This window comes from Acomys russatus, chromosome 1 (genome assembly GCF_903995435.1).
Source record: "Acomys russatus chromosome 1, mAcoRus1.1, whole genome shotgun sequence".
NCBI classification, from domain to species: Eukaryota; Metazoa; Chordata; class Mammalia; order Rodentia; family Muridae; genus Acomys; species Acomys russatus.
Window position 1 is genome coordinate 18768805 of NC_067137.1, and position 12220 is coordinate 18781024.

Consider the following 12220-nt stretch of genomic DNA (forward strand, 5'->3'; position numbering starts at 1 on the left):
TGAGGTTTAGGTATCAAGGTGACTGTGGCCTCAGAATGAATTTGGTAATGTTCCATCCATTTCTGTTTTGTGGAGTAATTTGAAGAGTATCAGTATTAGAGCTTCTTTGAAGGTCTGGTAGAATTCTGTGCTGAAACCATTTGGCTCTGTGGGTTTTTTGGTTTTTTGTTTGTTTTTGTTTTGTTTTGGTTTGTTGTTTTTTTGGTTGGGAAACTTTTGATGACTGCTTCTGTTTCTATAGGAGAAATAGGACTACTTAATTTGTTTATCTGATCTTGATTCAGCTTTGGCAAGTGGAATCCATCAAGAAATTGTCCATTTCCTTTATATTTTGAAATTTTGTGGTGTATAGGCTTTTGAAGTAGGACCTAATGACTCTTTGTATTTCTTCAGTGTCTATTGTTATGTCTCTCCTTTCATTTGATTTTGTTGATTTGCATAGTGTCTCTCTGCCTTTTAGTTAGTTTGGCTAACGTTTTGTCTAGTTGATTTTCTCAGAGAACCAGCTCTTGGCTTTGTTGATTTTTTGAGTTGTTCTCTTTCTTTCTAATTTATTGATTTCAGCCCAGAGTTTTATTTGTTTGTTTTGGTTTTTCAAGACAGAGTTTCTCTGTGTATCCTTGGCTGTCCTGGAACTCACTCTGTAGACCAGGCTGGCCTCAAACTCACAGCGATCCACCTGCTTCTGCCTCCCGAGTGCTGGGATTAAAGGCGTGCGCCACCACGCCCGGCCGCCCAGAGTTTTATTATTTCCAGACATCTACTCCTCTTAGGTGTTTCTGCTTTATTTTTTTTCCCTAGGGCTTCCATATGTCTCATTAAGTTGCCTATATGAGATTTTTCCAATCTCTTTATGAAGGCACTTAGTGCTATGAACTTTTCTCTTAGCACTGCTTCCAATGTGTCCCATAAATTTGTGTATCTTATACCTTCATTTTCATTGAATTTTAGGAAGTCTTTAATTTCTTTCTTTCTTCCTTGACCCAGTTGGTATTGAGTAGAGAGTTGTTACATTTCCATGTGTGTGTAGGTTTTTTGTTATTTCTGTTGTTGTTGAAGTCCAGCTTTAGTCCATGTGGTCTAATAGGATACAATCTTCTTATATCTGTTGAAGCTGGCTTTGTGACCTACTATATGGTAAATTTTGGAGAAGGTTCTGTGAGGTGCTGAGAAGATGGTATAATCTTTTGTGTTTGGGTGAAAAATTTTATAGATACCGATTAGATTTGTTTAATTCATGATGTCAGTTGGTATCAGTATTTCTCGGTTTAGCTTCTGTTTTGTTGCCCTATCCTTTGGTGAAAGTGGGGTGTTGAAGTCTCCCACTATTAATGTGTGGGGATCAATGTGTGGTTTAAGCTTTATTAATGTTTCTTTTACAAATGTGGGTGCCCTTGTATTGGGGGGCATAGATGTTCAGAATTGTGATGTCATCTTGGTTGAATTTTCCTTTTATGAGTATGAAGTGTCCTTCCTCATCTCTTTTGATTACTTTTGATGAGTATGATGTGTCCTTCCTTATCTCTTTTGATTAATTTTGGTTGACAGTCTATTTTATTAGATATTAGAGTGGCTACACCAGCTTGCTTCTTGTGTCTGTTTGCTTAGAATATCTTTTTCCAGCCTTTTACCCTGAGGTAATATCTATCCTTGTTGCTGAGATGTGTTTCTTGAATACAGAAGAATATTGGGTCTTATTTATGTATCCATTCTGTTAGTCTGTTTTTTATTGGAGAGTTGAGACCATTAATATTGAGAGATATTAATGACCAGTGGCTGTTGAAGTCCCTTGATTTTGACATTAGTTGCACTAGAGTGTTTGTCTGGTTATGTTTTGCTACAATGAAGTTACCTATTTCTTGTATTATCCTGGTTGTAGTTTGTCACTTTGAGTTGGAGTTTTCCTTCTAGTAACTTCTGTAGGGCTGGATTTGTGGATAAATACTATTTGAATTTGTTTTTGCATTGGAATATCTTGTTTTCTCCATCCACAGTTATGGAAAATTTCACTGGGTATAGTAGTCTAGACTGGCATCTGTAGTCTCTTAGGGTTTGCAGGACCTCTGCGCAGGCCCTTCGGGCGTTTATTGTCTCTGGTAAGAAGTCGGGTTTAATTCTGATAAGTTTGCCATTATATTTTGCTTGGCCCTTTTCTCTTGCCACTTGTAATATTTTTCTTTGTTCTGTACATTTTTGTGTTTTGATTATTATGTGACAGGAGGATTTTCTTTTCTAGTCTATTCTATTCGGTGTTCTGTAGGCCTCTTATATGTTTATATGCATCTTTTTTTTACATTGAGGAATTTTCTTCTATGATTTTGTTGATTTTCTGGGCCTTGGGCATCTTCTTTTTCCTCAATTCCTATTATCCTTAGGTTTCATCTTTTTGTGGTGTCCTTGATTTGTTGGATGTTTTGTATCAGGAATATTTCAGATTTAACATTTTCTTTAATGTTTGCATCAAATACTTCTATTGTATCTTCTACACCTGCGATTCTTTCCTCTGTCTCTTGAATTCTGTTAGCAAATCTTACCTCTGTTTTCTTCTCTAAGTTCTCTCATTCCCGGCTTCTTTCTGTCTGTGCTTTTATCATTGTTTCCATTTTCATCTTTAGATATTGGGCAGTTTTTTTTTAAACATTATTTTTTTTATTAATTTATTCTTGTTACATCTCAATGTTTATCCCATCCCTTGTATCCTCCCATTCCTCCCCCCCCCCCCCATTTTCCCATTATTCCCCTCCCCTATGACTGTTCCTGAGGGGGATTACGTCCCCCTATATATTCTCATAGGGTATCAAGTCTCTTCTTGGCTACTTGCTGTCCTTCCTCTGAGTGCCACCAGGTCTCCCCCTCCAGGGGACATGGTCAAATGTGAGGCACCAGCGTATGTGAGAAAGTCGTATCACACTCTCCACTCAACTGTGGAGAATATTCTGACCATTGGCTAGATCTGGGAAGGGGTTTAAAGTTTACCTCCTGCACTGTCCTTGGCTGGTGCCTTAGTTTGAGCGGGACCCCTGGGCCCAAATCTGCCTATCATATTGTTCTACTTGTAGATTTCTAGGACCCTCTGTATCCTTTTATTTTGCTGTTCTCCCATGCGTCTCTCATTTAGAGTCCCAGTAGGATGCCTTCCCCTCTGTCCCAGTTTCCTGGTAAGTGAAGGCTTTTGTGGGACATGCCCCTTGGGCTAGTATGCAGATATAAGTGAGTATATACCATTTGATTCTTTCTGCTTCTGGGTTAACTCACTCATTATGATCATTTCTAGCTCAATCCATTTATCCACAAATTTCGGGAATTCCTTGTTTTTAATAGCTGAGTAGTATTCCATAGTGTATATGTACCACAGTTTCTTTATCCACTCTTCTACTGAGGGACACTTAGGCTGTTTCCATGTTCTGGCTGTTATGAATAAGGCTGCTATGAACATGGTTGAGCAAATTTTCTTGTTGTGTGCTGGAGCATCTTCTGGGTATATTCCAAGGAGTGGAATAGCTGGGTCTTGAGGAAGCCCTATTCCCATTTTTCTGAGATAGCACCAGATAGATTTCCAAAGTGGCTGTACTAGTTTGCATTCCCACCAGCAATGAAGGAGTGTTCCTCTCTCCCCACATCCTCGCCAGCATGTGGTGTCGCTTCAATTTTTGATCTTAGCCATTCTGATGGGTGTAAGATGGAATCTCAGAGTTGTTTTGATTTGCATTTCCCTGATGACTAAGGAGGTTGAGCATTTCTTTAAGTGTTTCTCAGCCATTTGATACTCCTCTGTTGAGAATTCTCTGTTTAGTTCCAAGCCCCATTTTTCAATTGGGTTATTCGGTTTGGTGGTGGTTAATTTCTTGAGTTCTTTATATATTTTGGATATTAGACCTTTGTCAGATGTAGGGTTGGTGAAGATTTTTTCCTAGTCTGTAGGCTGTCGCTTTGTTCTCTTGACAGTGTCTCCTGCCTTACAGAAGCTTCTCAGCCTCATGAGGTCCCATTTATTAATGGTTGACTTTAAGGCCTGGGCCGTTGGAGTTCTGTTCAGGAAGTTGTCTCCTGTGCCAATATGTTCTAGGCTCTTTCCCACTTTTTCTTCTAAGTGGCTTAGTGTCTCTGGTTTTATGTTGAGGTCTTTAATCCACTTGGATTTGAGTTTTGTGCAAGGTGACAAATATGGGTCCAGTTTCATTTTTTTACACATAGACCTCCAGTTAGACCAGCACCATTTGTTGAAGATGCTATCCTTTTTCCATTGAATGGATTTGGCTTCTTTGTCAAAAATCAAGTGACCATATGTGTGTGGATTCATATCTGGATCTTCGATTCGATTCCACTGATCAACCAGCCTGTTGCTGTGCCAGTACCATGCTGTTTTAATTACTATTGCTTTATAGTACAGTTTGAGATCAGGTATGGAGATTCCTCCGGAGCACCTTTTATTGTACAAGATTGTTTTAGCTATTCTGGGTTTTTTGTTTTTCCATATGAAGTTCAGAATTGAACTTTCAATGTCTTTAAAAATTGTGTAGTTATTTTGATAGGGATTGCATTGAATCTGTAGATTGCTTTTGGTAGGATGGCCATTTTTACTATGTTAATTCTCCCGATCCATGAGCAAGGAAGATCATGCCATCTTCTCAGGTCATCTTCAATCTCTTTCTTCAGAGTTTTGAAATTTTTTTCATACAAGTCCTTCCCTTGCTTAGTTAGGGTAACTCCTAGATATTTTATATTGCTTGTGGCTAATGTGAAGGGTGTGGCTTTCCTAATTTCTTCCTCTGCAAGCTTGTCATTTGTGTATAGGAAGGCTACAGACTTTTTTGAGTTAATTTTGTATCCAGCCAATTTGCTGAAGGTGTTTATCAGCTTTAGGAGTTCTCTGGTGGAGTTTTGAGGGTCACTTATGTACACTATCATATCATCTGCAAAGAGGGATAATTTGACTTCCTCCTTTCCCATTTGGATACCCTTGATCTCCTTTTGTTGTCTTATTGCTCTGGCTAGAACTTCGAGTACTATATTGAAGAGATATGGAGAGAGTGGGCAGCCTTGCCTTGTTCCCGATTTTAGAGGAATTTCCTTGAGTATCTCACCATTTACTTTGATTTTGGCTATTGGCTTGCTGTGTATAGCCTTTATTATGTTGAGGAAAGTGCCTTGTATCCCCGATCTCTCTAAAACTTTAAACATGAATGGGTGTTGATTTTATCAAATGCTTTCTCTGCATCCAAGGAGATGATCATGTGGTTTTTTATTTTCAGTTTGTTTATATGGTGGATTACATTGATGGATTTCCGTATATTAAACCATCCCTGCATGCCTGGAATGAAGCCTACTTGGTCATGATGAATGATATCTTTGATGTGCTCCTGTATTCGTTTTGCAAGTATTTTATTTAGTATTTTTGCATCTATGTTCATAAGAGAAATTGGTCTGAAATTCTCTTTCTTTGTTGAGTCTTTGTGAGGTTTAGGTATCAATGAGACTATGGCCTCATAGAATGAATTTGGTAATTTTCCATCCATTTCTATCTTTTGAAGTAGCTTGAAGAGTATCGGTATTAGCTTGCCCTTAAAGGTCTGGTAGAATTCTGCACTGAAACCATCTGGCCCTGGGCTTTTTTTGGTTGGGAGACCATCGATGATTGCTTCTATTTCTGTAGGGGAAATGGGACTATTTAGCTTGTTTATCTGTTCTTCATTCAACTTTGGCAAGTGAAATTGTTCAAGAAAATCGTCCATTTCCCTTAGATTTTCAAATCTTGTGGCGTATATGCCTTCAAAGTAGGATCTTATGATTCTTTGAATTTCTTCAGTGTCTGTTGTTATGTCTCCCTTTTCATTTCTGATTTTGTTGATTTCAATACTGTCTCTCTGCCTTTTAGTTAGTTTGGCTAATGGTCTGTCTATCTTGTTGATTTTCTCAAAGAGCCAGCTTTTGGTTTTGTTGATTCTTTGAACTGTTTTCTTAGTTTCTAATTTGTTAATTTCAGCCCTGAGTTTGATTATTTCCAGGCGTCTACTCCTCTTGGGTGTTTCTGCTTCTTTTTTTTCTAGGGCTTCCAGTTGTGTTGTTAAGATGCTTATGTGTGATGTTTCCAATTTCTTTTTAAAGGCACTTAGTGCTATGAATTTTCCTCTTAGCACTGCTTTCAATGTATCCCACAAATTTGGGTATGTTGTTTCTTCATTTTCATTGAATTTCAGAAACTCCTTGATTTCTTTCTTTATTTCTTCCCTGACCCAGGTGTCATTTAGCAGAGAGTTGTTTAGTTTCCACGTACGTGTAGGCTTTTTGTTATTTCTGTTGTTGTTGAATTGCAGCCTAAGAGCATGGTGATCTGATAGGATACAAGGTATTATTTCAATCCTCTTGTATCTGTTGAGGCTTGCTTTGTGACCTACGATGTGATCAATTTTGGAGAAGGTTCCATGGGGTGCAGAGAAGAAGGTGTATTCTTTCTTGTTTGGGTGAAAGGTTCTATAGATATCTGTTAGATCCATTTGACCCATGGAATTGGTTAATGATGTTATTTCCCGGCTTAGTTTCTGTTTCAATGACTTATCCTTCAGTGAGAGTGGGGTGTTGAAGTCTCCCATTATTATTGTGTGGGGATCAATGTGTGGTTTAAGATTTTGTAGGAGATCTTTTACAAATGTCAGTGCCCTTGTATTGGGAGCATAGATGTTCAGAATTGTGATGTCATCTTGGTTGACTTTACCTTTGATGAGTATGAAGTGTCCTTCCTCATCCCTTTTGATTAATTTTGGTTGAAAGTCTATTTTGTTCGATACTAAAATGGCTACACTTGCTTGCTTCTTGTGACCATTTGCTTGGAATATTTTTTTCCAACCTTTTACCCTGAGGTAATGCCTTTCATTATGGGTGAGATGTGTTTCTTGGATGCAGAAGAATGTTGGATCTTGTTTATGTACCCATTCAGTTAGTCTGTGTCTTTTTATTGGAGAATTGAGGCCATTGATGTTGAGAGATATTAATGACCAGTGACTGAGTCTTAATTTTGATGTTGTTTCCAGTCGAGCGTTTGTGTAGTTGTGTTTTTGCCATGGGATAGTTATCTATTTCCTGGGTAGTTTTGGTTGTAGTTTGACCCTTTGGGATGGAGTTTTCCTTCTAGTACCTTCTGTAAAGCTGGGTTTGTGGATAGGTACTGTTTGAATTTGTTTTTGTCATGGAATATTTTGTTTTCTCCATCAATGGTTATTGATAATTTTGCTGGGTAAAGTAGTCTGGCCTGGCATCTGTGTTCTCTTAGGGTTTGCAGGATCTCTGTCCAGGCCCTTCTGGCTTTTATGGTCTCTGCTGAGAAGTCGGGTGTAATTCTGATAGGTTTACCATTAAATGTTATTTGGCCCTTTTCCCTTGAAGCTTTTAATATTTTTTCTTTGTTCTGCATGTTTTGTGTTTTGATTATTATGTGGCGGGCAGTTTTTCTTTTCTGGTCAATTCTATTTGGTGTTCTGTAGGCCTCTTGTATGTTTATAGGCATCTCTTTCTTTAGATTGGGGAAATTTTCTTCTATGATTTTGTTGAGAATAGTTTCTGGGCCCTGGAGTCTGATGTCTTCTCTTTCTTCAATGCCTATTATTCGCAGATTTCTTCTTTTCATGGTGTCCTTAATCTCTTGGATGTTTTGTGTCAGGAGTTTTCCAGATTTGGCATTTTCTTTAATGGTTGATTCAATATCTGTGATTGTATCTTCTAGCCCTGAGATTCGTTCTTCCATCTCTTGGATTCTGTTAGAAAAGCTCACCTCTTTGTTGCTCGCCTTCTTCTCTGAGGTCTCACGTTCTCGTTTTTCTTCTGTCTGTGTGTTTATCATTGAATCCATTTTCATTTTCAGATCTTGAACTGATTTTTTGATTTCTTTCATCTGATTTTTTGTATATTCCTGAGTTTCTTCCATTGCCTCTTTATAGGTCTTCAGAGCTTGAACCGTTTTACTTATTTCTTTCATCTGGTTGTTTGCATTTTCCTGCAATTTTTCCAGTTCCACTCTATGTGCTTCTTTTATGTTTCTCACCTGTTTGTCTGCGTCTTCCTGCATTTGATTACGAATTTCATTTGTTTCCTCCATTATCATCCTCATTACTAAGGATTTGAGGTCATTTTCTTGTATTTCCGTTGTATATGAGTTCTCTGGGTTGTTTTCTTTGGGATAGCTGGAAACTGGAGACACCATGTTGTTTTGGGGTTTTTTGCGTATGCTTTTTCGTTGTTCTTTAGACATCTTGCCGTCTTTGTTTTTGTTGGGTAGCTTCCAGTGTTGAATGGAGGGTGTCTGACGATAGATTCACTTGTTTTCTCACGATTTCCCTAGGCTGTGAGCTCAAAGCTTCACTGGTGTGGATGTTAGGAGGTTAGCCCTGTTGTTCTGGTCTCTCACAGCCAGTGATCCTCAGCCCCCCTCTGCTGTGGATCCTGCAATTGTTCTGGGTCTCTGAATGAGTGTTGGGTCAGGCCAAGGTATCCACAGCCTTCTGTGTTCCCTGCCAAGTCCAGCCAGGAGCACTGGGACCGAACCACGGGCAGAACTCAGCTAGATTCTCAGGGCCTGAACCGTCTGCCAAGCTCAGCTAGAGATTTTGGTCCCAAAATGCACACAGGGTCCAGCCAGAATTTTTGGGCTGGGACTACGCACCAAGCTCCGCTAGGCCCTTTTGGCCCAAAGTGCATGCTGTGGTCAGTTATTGACTCAGCGCCCGAACTGACCACCAATCTCAGCCAGGAATTCTGGATTCAAACAGCACACTGTGTCCAACCAGAGTCTTAGAGCTGGTGGAACCGAGAGCTCTGTCCAGCCTGCGCCACAGCAGGAGAACTGCGGCTGCTCTGAGTTAGCGCCAGTGGTGGAACAAGTGCTCCGCCCAGACTGTGTCACCGCAGGGGAGCTGCCGCTGAGCTGAGGTGGTGCCTAGGATGGAACTGAACACGTCCCCAAGCCTGCGCCACAGCAGGAGAACTGCGGCTGCTCTGAGTTAGCGCCTGTGGTGAAACCAAGTGCTCCGCCCAGACTGTGTCACCGCAGGGGAGCTGCCGCTGAGCTGAGGTGGTGCCTAGTGTGGAGCTGTGAGCTCAACTAAGCCTGCACCACAGCAGGGGAGTTAGTGCCTCAGGCAGAATTGCTTGCTGGGCCGAGCCAGTACCCGGGACTCTGGGGCCGAACTGTCCGCCGAGTCCAGTCTGGGTCCAAAGGCTCCACGCGACCCAAATCCTGCCCCGAGTCCCCTCTCCCGCAGCAATTCCCACCAGCCACCACACCAATCGCCTCCACTGGAAGGCTATGAGCTGCAAACCTCAGCCGCCGCTGCTGGTGCCGCTGGTGCTGCTGCCTCTGCCGCTGCCGCTCCGATCAGAGAAAAACCAGGCTCCTCCCATGTGCAGGGGCACGCAGGACCTCCGCACCCTGGTCCATCCGAACCATGGAGCACTCTCGCTGCCGTGATGTTCGGACCTCGGTGTTCCTGGCTCAGAAATCTGTGCAATTCCCTGAATTGTTCACTGGAGCCTCCAAACGCGGTCCACACTGCTCGCCGCCATCTTGGATCCCCCGATATTGGGCAGTTTTATTCATTTTCTTCATCTAATTGCATTTTTCCGAACTTCTTCCAGTGATTTCTTCATTTCCTCTCTATAGGGTTCTGTCATGGCCTCTCTAAGGTCCTCAATCTGTTTGGCTGCATCTTCCTATATTTGTTTACAGATTTTATTTGTTTCCTCCATTTATCATCTTCATTACTAAGAATTTGAGGTCATTTTCTTGTGCTTCAGTTGTGTTTGAGTTCCCAGAGTTGAATTCTTTGGGATAACTGGGTTCTGGAGATGTCATACTATTTTGGCTTTTGTTGTTTGTGTTTTTACACTGACCTTCAGTCATCTTGCTATTTCTGGCATTGGGAGGTAGTTTCTAGTGTCCTTCACTGGTTGTTGAGAGTAGTTCATTGGTGGGTGTCCATAGGTCGAGACGCTTCACCTGTGGAGATCAGGGAACTCTTCCCTGGCTCAGGCAGGTGACCAGAGGACTTTGCTCCTCACCCTGGACTCCCCACTAGGCCAGTAGAGGCTGGTGCTCTGCAGCCCAAGGATCAGTCTGAGATCGTGTAGGTACTGTCTGCCTTTGGCTGGACTTTAGAGACCCTACCCTTAGCCACTGGGACTCTGGGCCCTTGGTTCAGTCCACTAGAGAGTGCAGATACTACCCACTGGCTTGTCGAAGTTGGCTAGGCTTCTGCCCATTCCCGCTCAAGCCATTGTATCTTGGCTCATTCTGCAAGAGAGTGCAGATACTATGCAGTAGCAAGAGCTGCCTGGGACCCCCACATGGACCTTAGGTCCCCCTGGGGCAGCAGACACTAGTGCTGGTGCTCTATAACCTGAAGCTCAGTCAGAGAGTATGCAGGTACAGCCAGATAGGCTGTGCTGGGCTTTGGAGACCCTGCCCACACTGCCACCAGCCCCTGGGGCTTTCTGTGGCCTGGCAGAATGGTCTGAGGTCAGTTCCACCCATTATCCTGAGTTCTCCTCTGGGCCAGCAGATACAGATGCTGGCACTTCACTGCCCACAGTTCAGTCCCAGATACAGAGTCCGAGATATAGAGCTCAGCTGCAGCTCAGAGGTGGGTAAGTGGCCAGTCTCTGGGGACTGGGCACCTATCATCTGTGATCCAGTTGGATGGCCCAAGGCCAGACCCACCTGCGCTCTGCACTGTGTGGTCCCCTTTTACCTAGGGCTCTCCAGGTCTTGTGGTCTACAGCTCCCAGCCTGGTCCCTCCATCTTGCCACTCAGACACTGTGCATAGCCAGTGCTGCTGTCTTGGATCCCCCAGGTTAAACATGTGTTAAGGCAGTGATTTTTAGGCTTTGAGAATGAAGGTAAAGTATAACAATCAAGTTTTAACATTGTAAACAAATAAACATTAATACAGCGGAACATTATAGGATAATTTTTAAAAGCCATATCAAGCCCATTAGCCAGGAAGCCTGTAGTTGAGTCCAGGTTAGCTGGTGACAGGAGGAACAGCATTTGTTTACTTGTCTACGAATTAGTGAAGACATAAATTAAAGACAAAAACATTTTGGATCAGGGTAATGATCTTGAAATAAGAAACACTTTGAACTAGGGTACAATAAAATAAGACTTGTTGGCTTTTTATCTAAAATAAGATAAACAGAGGTTAAGTTTTATATGTGGTTCAAACATTCTACCCAATAAATAATTGTATACCCAATAAACAGTCATATGATTTTCTTTTTGAGAGCAGAAAAAGAAATCAGAGACAATTTTTAATTTTAGGAGCTAGAAGGTATAGTCTTAAAGAAAGAAGGCAGGTGTTTTAGCAGATAGCCAGGTGTATTTGACTCTCTTAGCCAGGGATTTAGTAAACAATTGTAGTGCTTGGAGCTAGTCACTGTGTGCAGGTAGTTAACTCCACCACTGGCCTTCCCTGGCCTGCCTTTGGGCAGGGGAACTTAGGGAGTAGAGGTCTAGCATGTGCATCTCCAGTGAATCTCTGGCAGTACCTTAGTGGAAAAGGGGGAGGGGCCAGGGCAGCAGCCAGAAGCTAGCAGTCACATGGCCACCAGGCCATGTGTAAGAATTTAGAAAAAAAACTTTTTTTCAAGACAGTTTCTCTTTGTAGCCTTGATTGGTCTGGGCTCACTTTGTAGACCAGACTGGCCTCAAACTCACAGAGATCCACGTACCTCTGCCTGTTGAGTGCTAGGATTAAAGGAATGTGCCTCTACGTCTGGCAGAAGTTTTTATATGGAAGAGAACTGACAGGCAATCCTCAAGCACCCCAGAAATGGTGTTTCACTTTGGAACAGCACAGATGGTCAAGCTGGCCATAAAGGAGGAAGTACCTGTAGCAGGTGCTCTGATTCAAATTCACACAGTGTGCAATGGATAACCTGGCGAAGCAGCACCTCTGTCCCCACCCGACTCTAATAGCAGTGCAGAAGAGTCTTTTTTTCACCTGGCTAAGCTCAGCTCCCAGACCATGCCTGTGCACAGGCAGTAGGGACAGGAAGCCCCGTGCCTGAGTGCTCCAGGGCCCAAGTTTAGGCTTCTGAGGGTTGGGGACAAACAAGGACAAAGGAGCATCTGTTTTACCTCAGTGGCAGTCTTGGTCTGGAAGGCTTCTTCACAAGTGGCTCCCAGAAAGTGAGAACTGGGAGAGCAACCACAGTACTTAGAGAAAGGAATTT